The following is a 13,758-nucleotide window of genomic DNA, read 5'->3' as shown; positions in this document are numbered from 1 at the left end:
AACATCCAAACCATTCAGAGTGAGAGTAAATGTCCCTTGCAGTTTTTTTTTAACATCAGGCACAAACCAACAATATCGAAATCAGCGGAGTCACGACCTTTTTTAGGGCTTCCAAACTTTCCTCCAAGAGGTGAAACCTTTGTCAATTTCAATACTCGAAAGCTTGAAGACTTCAATAATGTGAATGCTCCTTACCAAGAATAGGAATCTCAACAATGCATTTGGCCTTTGAGGAACTTGTCTCAATTCTTCTTGTCAAAGAGAAAAGGCTTGAGTAACCTCCATACACTGATTCATGTCAGCCTCCATTTATACTCTCATCTCAGTCAGAACCCCATGGAGTTGTTATATGGTTAACCTTCGAGCCCATAGCGGTGAGAAGTCAACTTTGTTGATGAAGTCAGGATTTGAACAGAAACGGCCCCATAAGCTTCTGAGAGAACCATGAAATGCATGATAGTATGAATGCAAGTATCATTTATGGAGAATCCTAAAGTCTTTTCACACACTTTTTCTTTTGAAATCAAAGCTTTATTTTGTATGGAGTATCTTTTCTTTTTTCTTTTTCTATTTCCTTTTTCTTTTTTCTCCTTTTTTGGAAATAGACTTTAGGATCCCCCACAAATGAAGTGGATAAAGCAATGATGTTATGGATGCAACAACATGGGATAAAGATCCATATAATATTAGTAACCAATGTACAATCCTCTAAATAACTGATATAGGTCAGATGTCATGAGATCAAAGGTCCGACATAGGTATCACTGAACCATAGGAACATTAGTCACCAACAGAACTGAATAGTCACCAACGGTACCTGTCATGTATATCCCTCCCCACTCACAGGTGAATCTAGGTCAGGGTAGGTCAAAAGGTCTACGGCGTTAACAACCCTCCGGAAACACCATCATTGTTGAAAATACATGCCAACAATGGCATTCCATTCGAGTCTCAACTGGTCGTGGGTCTCATGATCGCAATCAACAGAACCTGACATTCTGTTGGCGTCATGACTATCCACTCTATCCTAGGTATCTTATGTGTCAACTCTGGCCTGGGTATTGGGCCTTTTACCTCGTAGAACATCCCACCCAACCTGCAAAACAAAACAGAAAAATATATGGCCCCCACGGGGACCCATAATATAGTTCAGATGCATGCGGAAAGTAAACATGATATGCACGTGGAAAATAGACATGATATGCAAGCATATATATACAAATGATGCAAACATATAATCAAACGAGAAAACACCCAAAAAAGAAACAAACAAAGGCTAGGATCGACTCACTAGGAATGGACCAGCACAGGTCTATCACATCCCCAGCAGAGTCGCCAGCTGTCGCACGCTCGCAAAAAATGAACAGAGTCGCCACCAATATATTTATCCCATAAGGGAAAGGAATATCAGAAAACCTAACAAAGGGTAAGAACAAGGTCTTTCGACCAGATAATCTAGGTACAGGAGTCGGTTACGCAAGGGGAAGGTACTAGCACCCCTCACGCCCATCGTACTCGATGGTATCCACCTATGTTTGTTTCCATCTAAAAGGTGTGTACTATGTCTATGTCTATATGCAAATGAATGCAAAATGTAAGGAAAATAAAGAATTGTACTCGCACGGGCCCTACCCCGCTGCATACGTATCCTTTTCAGGAATCAGAGTTACCGTAGCTCGGCTCACGATTTTCTGTTTGTTTTTGGGTTTTTTAGTTGGGCGGAGTTAACGTTCGCACTTTTGCATAAGGGACGACCTACGATGCGATCGAGCGGAAATAACAATGCCCTTAGGTGCCAACGAGGCAAAAGAAAAAGAAATGATTGGTTTGTGTCTTTTAGGGTTGGTAAGTGATCAACAGTTCCTAATACCGGGCCACTCACCACTTTCTCTACTTTGTTTTAATTTGAACCATTGTTAGGTGTTTTAAGTGTTTTTGGTTGTGTATTTTTAAGGGGAATTTGTTTGCGAGTTGAATCACGTAAAGGTGTATAATGATAGAGAAACAGATTAGGGAATGGATCCCACTCATCTCTCTCCCATTATGTAGTGATCGAGAAACAGATTAGGAAATGAATCCCACTCATTTCTCTCCCACTAAGTGATTGAGAAACAGATTAGGGAATAAATCCTACTCATTTCTCTCTCACTATTAGTAACCTGTGATTCGCATCTTTTATTTATTAAGTATTTTAAAAGTTGAAACGAAAAAAGAATGAAAGAAGGGAACTAATTCTAAATTCTAATCTAAGTTGTCAATACAAGGGAAATTCTAAGTCCTAAGGAGAACATGGTAATGAAATATATTCTAAAAGGGACATACCAATGGTATTAACAAAATAGGCAAAAAATATGGCCAAAAACAAGTAACAAAATCACACAACAATTATACAAAAAATAGCATGGAAATGGTACAAAACATCAAAAAAAACGGTTCAAGTATTAGTGCAAAATTAACCTAAAAACTGTTATTTTTATGGGCCTTTTTTAATGTGGGAAATTACCTAAAAATCTTATCAAAATGATGATTTTATTACCTGTTAGAACAAGATTTGTTCTGATCAATATTCTTAGTTTTGATGATAACAAGGATATGAATTTTGTGTGAGAAAATGTGGTACTCTAATACATTGCAATTTCCCTTTCAGGAAATATATAAAGAGTATGCACAAATCAGCGCTCAGAAGCTTTGTCTCAGAAGGTTCAGCATGCAACATCAGAACATGGTCTGGCAAGACATCAGAAGATGGTCAAGGCAGAATCAGAACACGGGTCTATGGAAGCATCAGAAGAACTTGAGATCAGAAGCAGAAGCATTGAAGTTCTCATGGTATCACGCTCAGAAGCACTTCAAGGTCAGAAGACAAGAAGATGCTATGCACCAAGCTGTTTGACTCTGATGATATTCAAATATTATATTCAAACATCAGATCAGAAGAAAGTACAAGTGGCAGGCTACGCTGACTGACAAAAGGAACGTTGGAAGCTATTAAAGGCAACGTCAGTAGACACGGCGTGAACAAGGCTCGAGGTAGTTGACAAAAGCGTGAAACATTAAATGCAATGCTGTACGGAACACGCAAAGCATTAAATGCATCCAACGGTCATCTTCTCAAACGCCTATAAGTATGATGTTCTGATGAGAAGCAAGGTTAACCAATTCTGAACGAAATAATTCTGAAAGACTTGCTAAAACGCTGTTCAATTCAAAGCTCAGAAACTTCATCTTCATCAAAGCTCACTACATTGTTGTTGTAATATATTAGTGAGATTAAGCTTAAACGTTAAGAGAAATATCACAGTTGTGATTATAGCTTTTCAGAAGCATTTGTAATACTCTTAGAATTGATTACATTAAGTTGTAAGGAACTAGAGTGATCGTGTTGATCAGAATACTCTAGGAGTCTTAGAGGTTATCTAAGCAGTTGTAACTAGAGTGATCGTGTTGATCAGGAAACTCTAGAAAGTCTTAGAGGGTATCTAAGCAGTTGTTCCTGGAGTGATCAAGTTGTGATCAGAATACTCTGGAAGACTTAGTTGCGGACTAAGTGGAAAACCATTGTAATCCGTGCGATTAGTGGATTAAATCCTCAGGTGAGGTAAATCACTCCGTGGGGGTGGACTGGAGTAGCTTAGTTAACAACGAACCAGGATAAAAATAACTGTGCAATTTATTTTTATCGTCCAAGTTTTTAAACTACACTTATTCAAACCCCCCCCCCCTTTCTAAGTGTTTTTCTATCCTTCAATTGGTATCAGAGCGCCGGTTCTAAGGTGCAAGCACTTAACCGTGTTTAGAAAAGATTCAGGAAGAGAAAAACGCTTCAGTAAAAGGTGGCTGGTCAAATTCCAACAGATCCACCTGCATCTACATCTGGCTCTGCTGAGCAATACAACGGTAACAATGGTTATACTAGACCACCAGTATTTGATGGTGAAAACTTTGAATACTGGAAAGATAAACTGGAAAGTTACTTTCTTGGTCTAGATGGTGAACTATGGGATCTTCTGATGGATGGTTACAAACATCCTGTTAAAGCCACTGGCGAAAAGCTTACAAGGCAAGAAATGGATGATGATCAAAAGAAGCTTTTCAAGAATCATCATAAATGTAGGACTGTTTTGCTGAATGCTATCTCTCATGCTGAGTATGAGAAGATATCTAACAGGGAAACTGCCTATGATATATATGAGTCCTTGAAAATGACTCATGAAGGAAATGCTCAAGTCAAGGAGACTAAAGCTCTTGCTCTAATCCAGAAATATGAAGCCTTCAAGATGGAGGATGATGAAGACATTGAAAAAATGTTTTCAAGATTTCAAACTCTGACTGCTGGATTGAGAGTTCTTGACAAAGGCTACACCAAGGCTGATCATGTAAAGAAGATCATCAGAAGCTGTGGTGGTCGTTTTCTTTACCTCCCCGTTTCACTTGGGAGGACGGCACGCTAAACCCTTCACGCGAAATTTGGAAGGAGAATGCGCCCGTGGTGGGATGAATTTTATTTCAGTTCTTCCTACGATATCACACGAACTTTCTTATTGGTCCTACGAGTAGGAAAGGGGAAAAAAGATCTCAACTAAACCCTAGGAGTTTGCTAAGTGTGGGGATTTCACCTAGACTAGAAATTCTGGAGTCCGGGAGGTCGGTTATACATAGGGAAGTGTTTAAACACCCTACATATCTGTAGTACTCTACAGGAACCTTCTCTGTGTCATTGTGATTGTGTTTGCTGCTAATGATTGGGAAAGTTTCTCCTTTGTGTTAGGAGAAGGAATTGATTTGATTTGAAAAGACAAACAGACAGACTGACTATTTTTGGTATTTTATTAGCTCGCTGAGATTCCTTGTGAACCTCATGCCTACATATCCCTAGTGGAAGTCAGAGCTTAATGTAGTTCAGGGAACTAACTAGGGAAATTAATTGTTTTTTTGGTGCCTTGCTTGAAGCTCAAGGTTGAAGCTTGGAATTAAATCTCTGTTTACAATAAAGAGACATGAAATCATCTCTACAGAGAGGTATTTGTACTATTCTACCAGAAACATTTTGAAAGAGTGACAGAATAACTGAATTTATTTCATTCAAGAGGGGGACCTTACTTGTGTGTGTGCAAGTATGCCAGTCAGATGCCTCTTAAATGAAAGAAAGATGCTCGTCCAAATTAGGGAAAGTGTACAAGTCTGGGGATGTGCCAGAGCATGTCTTTCAGAGTCCTAAATGGGAGACTTTGATTGAAATTGAAATTGAAATGTTTGTTTGTTTGAATGTGGTAGAGTAGTAAAAATATCTCTCTATAGAGATAAGCTATGTCTATCTACTGTATAAAAGATTTGAATTTAGCTGGCTTGTATGAGGCCCAAGCTTGAGGCTTTTTGATTGATTAATTAATATTATTGACTCTGGGAGATGACTCCGTTGAGGATTAATTACAGGGTATTTTAGTGTTCTGTACAAAGCCCAGAATTGAGGCTGACTCTATTTGGAGAGTGTTTATTTGATGGATTTTATTTGGTGTTCTGTACAAAGCCCAGAATTGAGGCTGACTCTACTGAGGGAGACTCTATTTATGTGCCTTGTACAAAGCCCAAGGTTGTGGCTGACTCTAGCTATGAAAAACATTATTTTCTGCCTTGTACAAAGCCCAAGGTTGTGGCGGACTCTTAAATAAATGAATTGAGTATGGATGACTATATGGGGAAAGATCCTAAGTGTTAGGAATCTTTGACACATGAAAGTATGGTTTATCTGCCTTGTACAAAGCCCAAGGTTGTGGCTACTGAATGATGAAGAACTCACTGGGGAGACTCTATTATCTGCCTTGTACAATGCCCAAGGTTGAGGCTGACTCTTGACAGGGGAGTTTTATTGTTTGGTGCCTTGTATGAAGCCCAAGGTTGAGGCTAACTGTTTTTGTTGGTTTTAACTCTACTGGAGATTAAAAAGACTGTTTTTCTTTGGAAGCTAACCCTTTCCAGGGATTTTGACTCAGCTGGTGAATTTGTCTATTAAAAGACTGACTTTTATCATGTTTTTGGAGGCTGACCCTTTTCAGGGGTTTTGACTCTTTTGGGGAAATTATCTCCTAAGAGAAATGAATCTTTATTTTTTTGACTTTTTATTAATTGACTTTGGAGGCTAACCCTTTCCAGGGGTTTTTTATTAAAATGAAGGAATGTGTGGAAGCTAACCCTTTCCAGGGATTTTATTTTAGACAGATGTTGGAGGCTAACCCTTTCCAGGGATTTGACATTTTAGACAGATGTTGGAGGCTAACCCTTTCCAGGGGATTTTTATTAAAATGAATGGCAGAAAGATTATCTAGTGGAGACTTCTTGTTTAAAGCCCAAGATGAAGGCTGACTCAATGCTGAGGATGATCAAACATGGATCCTAGACTCTGCTAAGGAAGATTGATGAAGATAAGGGTGACAGAGACTATCCATGTCTCTCATTCCAAAAGGTGTACTCAATGCAAAATTGAGACAAACTTAGCTTGTTTAAAGTCTGGTTTAAATTGGAAGAAACTCACCAGGGTAGGCTAAAAGGTGACTAAAGACCTGTTCCTATGTTTATAAGAAACCTGATGGGTCCTTGTATACAAGCTCAAGAGGAAGCTGGAAATGCTTTTAAGAAGCCTGTGGGTCCTTGTACAAAGCCCAAGAGGAGGCTAATCGAGGGTCCTTGTTATAGCACAAGAGAAAGCTATGTAGTTTTGAACTTATTTTGGCTCTAAGCAAATGGGTAAGAGGTTTCACCGGGAATAATTCCTCTTTGGGTGGATGTGTCCTATTATCTGGATTCTAAGGTTTTTGCCAAGATGTTTCACCGGGAATAATTCATCTTGGGGGTTTGAACTACAGATCTCTAATTAGGAAAGAGCCTTCACCGGGAAGACATTCTCAATCCTAGGCCATATTCCTATAATATATATATAGTTTAACTGTCCTAAGGTTTATACTCAAACGTAGTTCTAAACAAATATATGTACAGTTTATATTTGACAGTAATTTAAATAAAGACTGTAAATTGAAAGCTTGTAAAGCCTAACCTGGATGGAGTGGAGGCCTTTGAAGAAGTATGTACAGAGCCTTACCAGTAATTGATGGATAACAGTTGAATATATAGGATAAACAGTTAATGGTTTTTTTGAAAACAGCAGAAGTGAAGATGGACAAAGGTCACATAGGTATCTGAAGAGTTTCACCGGGAATAATGCCCTTCAAATACCAGAAGAATGTTTTGAAAACAGAAAGAAGATTTTGAAAATACAATTTTGAAAACAAGCTAAGAAGAGAAGGTTTTTGGGACTTACACTCTATTAGAGGCCCAGTACTTTGCAGTACTGGTGTAAAAGCAATTTGAAAATGATTTGGAATGATACAAGGTTTTGTTGTTTGAAAACCTTAATCGTCCGTTTAATTAGAGATTGAAAACAGTTTTGAATATTGACAAAAGTCAACTTAATCAAAGTAAAAAATAAAGATTTTTACTTAATTAAGACCTAAACAATTAGGGTTTTATCATAAACTTTATTTACAAAATGATTAGGTTAAAACAAAGTGAAAATATGTATTAAAGTATTTAAGAAAACACTTAAAACATATTATTTTAAACCTAATTAAAATTCAAGAAATACATAATATTTTTATGATTTTTTTATTTATTCACAAAATAGGTATATTAAATGATAAGTGTGTGAAAAATGAAGTGAAAATAAATTAATTTGATAGGTTAAATAAATATGTGAAGTTTGTGAGAAAATGAAAGAAATTGTGTGTAAAAAAAATAGTTTTGGCCCTTGGAGGGTTTGAACCCACGCCCTCTAGGTTACACACTCAAAACAAACACCACTGAGCCAACGCGCGTGTGGTGATAGTGACTTGCCTTCAATTGGTTATGTTTCAAAACAAGTTGCAAATCCTTGAAAAATAAAAGAATCAAAAAGTCTGGGGCGAGGGGGATTCGAACCCCAGACTTGAGGCATGATGATACTAAGGGCGTATGGGAGGCCACTAGGGCAAGTTTGTTCAGTCGTTAAGGGAATGCCTATCATTAAAAATAAAACAAACTTTGCTCAGAGATTTGAAAAATGGCGCCACCCTCCATCTTCGTCTTCAACCTCAAGCTCCATCAATTCAAATTTCTGAACTCTCTCAACTCTCAACCATTTGCAATGATGTAAACATGAAACTTGCTCTAAATTCACTCACGATTCTAAATATGTAACTAACATGAATTAATATTAACTACATCTAACTAATTTACCAGAAATCGTGAAGAACCCTAAAATTTCAAAATCAAATTAAATGACTATACTGCAAGATAAATGGATGATGATAGAGGGTTTTCAATCCTCTGATGATGCTGAACAAGATAGAATCGAGCTATTTCACAAAGAGTACTTAAATTAGAGAAGTGAGGTTCAGGAACTTACCTCTGAAAATGGAGGTCGTGAGGATGATTGAGAGCACCTGGGCTTGAATGAATGATCTCAATAGCTTCCCTGAGACTCAATGATGCTAACTGAATGCTTGTTGGAGCTTGAATCCTCCTGAATTGCTCTATGGTCCTCCCTCGATTTCAGCTTCAAGTGAACATGGAGGGTGTTGATTCTTGAGTTACAGATGAGCTGCAGCCATCTGGTTAGCTTCACTATGACCTGAGGAATGTGCCTGGATGATTGGCTTGGCTCAGAACCTCCTGAATTACTCCATGGACCTCCAACTGCAAATGCTCCAAAGTGAGAGCAACAATGGTGTTCCTCCACTTACAGAAGTGATCCAGGTGCTTGGATCACCTCAAATGACCTCCCTTGAGATGTTAGAATGCTTACTTTCCAAAGATGAGCTCTGGTTTGAAGAAAACGATTCTTCTTGCCAAAGAACTTTGAAAAACAATAAGCATGAGAAGAGAAAGAGAAAGCAAGGAATTGAGTTGCTTTGGTGTGGTTTCTGAATGAGAATGAGGCCTCTATTTATAGGGAATTGGTTCAGAGTAATTGATCATAGTAAGCTTGCTTAATGAGGTGAGTTTGGTTTCTTAGCCATGAAGAAAGTTTGAAAATATCCCAAATGCAATGATGCATTTTCGGGCTAGCTTCCCCAACCATTGATCTTGCATGATCTTAGGGAACATTTCTGATTCAGAGGAGAGTTCTAATTGGCTTAGAGCAAGATTCCTTGATGATTCACCATTTGCCATAAATTCAAAAATGCAATCATTACATAATCACATGCCTTTGTTTTTGGGAATCTTCTCTAATCCTTATGCAATGATGAATTTGAATGTATGGCATGTCTTCAGATGTATTAGAGGTCGTGTAGCATCATTTAGTGAAGCAAAATGCACAAAATTGCAAAGTTTCAAATTGTACATGACCTATAATTTCACTTCATGAGGCCAACTTTGAACAAGCATAACTCCTAGCTCAAATTGAATTTGGAGAAGGTTGAACATAATTTGGAAATCCCTAAACATCTACTTCAAATCATTAGTTTATGTCTTCTTCAGAATCATTTGGGAAATTTGTGAAAAATGAGCCCAAAGTTGGATGAAAACTAGGTTAAAACACTTAGAAAAATTTCTAAGTGTTTATGACCTAAACTTCAAAATTTCCAAAACTTCATAAATGGTTGATCTTTTGAAAAAAGTTCCTTTGTAAGATGTTGTTTTATTTTGCAAGATCTACAACTTTCATGTTGGAAGTTTTTTGAGTTGTATAGGTGAAATTTTGAGTTCTCACCATGCCTTCAAAAACCCTAATTCCCGACTTTTCGCTCCTTGATGAATTTCTTTGAATTTCTTTGGTCAAATGACTTTGACATCCATATATTGATGATATTGATCTTTGAAAGTCATTTTTTGACCAAAAACCTTAAAAGTCAATGATGATCCTTCACAGTTGACTTTTTCCTGACAAAGTGAATTTTTGGGCTTTTGTGCAGAAACAAGATCTTTTCCTCAAATGAATGATGTAAATGGATTATATTGAGGTAGTAGAGATTCTTGAATCATGTCTTGAGTTTTGGATTCATGCCCTGATTAAAAGTCAACTATCTTGGTGAATTAGGTCAAAACCCTAATTTGTCGACCATGTGAAAATAATGACTGTAGACTTTGAATTGAAGTGTGACGTCCAGTAGATCTTGTAATATGAGTTATTTGAAGATGATTGATGTCTTTGAATGGTTCCCTGAGGCTTTTTAGGGTTTCCCAAAAGTGATCCCTGATTTTAGTCCTTGATAGGCTCAAAACCCTAGTCTGGTGACCTGAGTAAACCTGTACTCATATGACTGGATGTCTAATCAATCATAGATGAGAAAAGTGAAGTCTTTGAGCCTCATGATTGTATTAGGAACTAATCCTTGTATTGATTGATCCTTTGCCTGAGCTTTCTTGTCTTTGAGCCTCCTCGATTGGATACCAGATGGAGAAGTGACTGCTCTGGGAACTTGTCTTGACCTGATGAAAAATCCTGAAGATATGCCATCTCAGGGGGGTCAAAAATTAGGGTATGACAGAAGCTTACCCAGAAGATGGGGTCCAATGGTAACTGCATTCAAGATTGCCAAGAATCTGAATGAAGTTTCTTTGGAAGAGCTTATCAGTGCCTTGAGAAGTCATGAAATTGAGCTGGACGCTAATGAACCTCAAAAGAAGGGTAAGTCTATTGCACTAAAATCTAATATTAAAAAATGCACTAACGCTTTTCAGGCTAGAGAAGAAGATCCTGAAGAATCAGAATCTGAAGAAGAAGATGAACTGTCCATGATCTCCAGAAGGGTAAACCAACTCTGGAAGAGCAAGCAAAGGAAGTTCAGAGGCTTCAGAAGTTCAAAGAGAATTGAACATGGAGAATCTTCTGATGACAGAAGATTTGACAAGAAGAAGGTCATGTGCTATGAATGCAATGAGCCTGGACACTACAAGAATGAATGTCCAAAACTTCAAAAGGAAAATCCCAAGAAGAAGTTTCATAAGAAGAAAGGTCTTATGGCAACATGGGATGATTCAGAAGATGAATCAGACTCTGAAGATGAGCAAGCCAACTTTGCGCTGATGGCTACAAAAGATGATGGATCAGAATCTACATCAGAATCAGATTCTGAAGAGGTATTTTCTGAACTATCTAGAAAAGAGTTAGTTTCCAGTTTAACAGAACTTCTGGAACTCAAAGCTCATCTTAGTATCAAATACAAAAAGCTGAAGAAGCAATTTGAATTTGAAACTAAGAAGCTGGAATTGGAAAATTCTGAACTGAAGGAAAAAGTTTTAAATCTATCCAAAAATAGTGGATCTCCTTCTGAAACAGAAAAAGCCATTCCTAGCATGAATCATATTCTGAAAGAATATGACATGAGCTTCAGAAAATTTCTATCTAGAAGTATTGGCAGAAGTCAGCTAGCTTCTATGACATATGCTGTGTCTGGAAACAATAGAGTAGGCATTGGTTATGAGGGTGAAATCCCATACAAGCTTGAATCTGTGGATGATATGAAAATATCATACAAGCCTCTGTATAACCAATTTAAATTTGGCCACTCCCATGATATTAGGCTCACTTCACATGCACAGAAGTTTAACACTGTTCACACAAAGAAACATGTGACACAACCTAAGAAATATCATGGAACTCAGAATAAGAAGTATCACACTGTTCCTCCTGTTAAATATTTTGCTAAACCCAAGTTCAATCAGAACTTGAGGAGAACTAACAAGAAAGGACCCAAGAAAATGTGGGTACCTAAGGAGAAGATAATTTCTGTTGCAGATATCCTTGGCGGAAAAGAGAACAAACAGCAAAATGTCATGGTACCTGGACTCTGGGTGCTCGCGACACATGACGGGAAGAAGGTCTACATTCCAAGACCTGGTGCTTAAACCAGGTGGAGAAGTCAAGTTTGGAGGAGATCAGAAGGGCAAAATCATTGGCTCTAGAACTATAAAGTTTGGTAACTCTCCTTCCATAACTAATGTACTTCTTGTAGAAGAATTAACGCATAACTTATTGTCCATAAGTCAATTAAGTGACAATGGTTATGACATAATCTTTAATCAAAAGTCTTGTAAGGCTGTAAGTCAGAAGGATGGCTCAATCCTATTTACAGGCAAGAGAAAGAACAACGTTTATAAGACAGATCTTCAGAATCTTAAGAATCAGAAGGTGACTTGTCTTATGTCTGTTTCTGAAGAGCAATGGGTCTGGCACAGAAGATTAGGACATGCTAGTTTGAGAAAGATTTCTCAGATTAACAAACTAAATCTGGTCAGAGGACTCCCCAATCTGAAATTCAAATCAGATGCTCTTTGTGAAGCATGTCAGAAGGGCAAGTTCTCCAGACCTGCATTCAAGTCTAAGAATGTTGTTTCTTCCTCAAGGCCGTTAGAACTCTTGCACATTGATCTGTTTGGCCCAGTCAAAACAGCATCTGTTAGAGGGAAGAAATATGGATTAGTCATCGTTGATGATTATAGCCGCTGGACTTGGGTAAAGTTCTTGAAACACAAAGATGAGTCTCATTCAGTGTTCTTTGAATTCTGCACTCAGATTCAATCTGAGAAAGAATGTAAAATCATAAAGGTCAGAAGTGATCATGGTGGCGAATTTGAGAACAGATTCTTTGAGGAGTTCTTCAAAGAAAATGGTATTGCCCATGATTTCTCTTGTCCTAGAACTCCACAGCAAAATGGAGTTGTAGAGCGAAAGAATAGGACTCTTCAAGAAATGGCCAGAACCATGATCAATGAAACCAATATGGCTAAACATTTCTGGGCAGAAGCAATAAACACTGCATGTTATATTTAGAATAGAATCTCTATTAGACCTATTCTAAATAAGACTCCTTATGAATTGTGGAAGAGCAGAAAGCCCAACATATCATATTTCCATCCTTTTGGATGTGTATGTTTTATTCTGAACACTAAAGATCATCTTGGTAAGTTTGATTCTAAAGCACAAAAGTGTTTCCTTCTTGGATATCCTGAACGCTCTAAAGGCTACAGAGTATACAATACTGAAACATTGGTTGTAGAAGAATCAATCAATATCAAGTTTGATGATAAGCTTGGTCTTGAAAAACCAAAGCAGTTTGAGAATTTTGCAGATTTTGATATTGATATATCAGAAGCAGCAGAACCAAGAAGCAAAGCTGCAGAAGCTGGCAGTCTCAGAAGCAATGGATCAGAAGATCAAGTTGCTGCATCTTTAGAGAATCTTAGGATTTCTGAAGAACCAACTATCAGAAGATCACCTAGACTTGCTTCAGCTCATTCAGAAGATGTGATCCTTAGAAAGAAGGATGATCCCATCAGAACAAGGGCATTCCTTAAGAACAATGCAGAATGTCAATTAGGTCTTGTTTCTTTGATCGAGCCAACTTCTGTTGATCAAGCTCTAGAAGATCCTGACTGGATAATTGCCATGCAAGAAGAATTAAATCAGTTTACAAGGAATGACGTATGGGACTTGGTTCCTAGACCAAAAGGATTTAACATCATTGGCACTAAGTGGGTGTTCAGAAACAAGCTAAGCGAGAAGGGAGAAGTGGTAAGAAACAAAGCCAGACTGGTTGCTCAGGGTTATAGTCAGCAAGAAGGGATTGATTATACAGAAACCTTTGCACCAGTGGCCAGGTTAGAATCCATTCGTCTATTAATTTCTTTTGCTACTCAACACAATATCACTCTTTATCAGATGGATGTTAAGAGTGCCTTCTTAAATGGTTATATAGATGAAGAAGTTTATGTCCATCAACCTCC

This window comes from Vicia villosa, linkage group LG4, assembly GCF_029867415.1.
Source record: "Vicia villosa cultivar HV-30 ecotype Madison, WI linkage group LG4, Vvil1.0, whole genome shotgun sequence".
NCBI lineage: Eukaryota > Viridiplantae > Streptophyta > Magnoliopsida > Fabales > Fabaceae > Vicia > Vicia villosa.
This window is presented reverse-complemented; position numbering follows the sequence as displayed.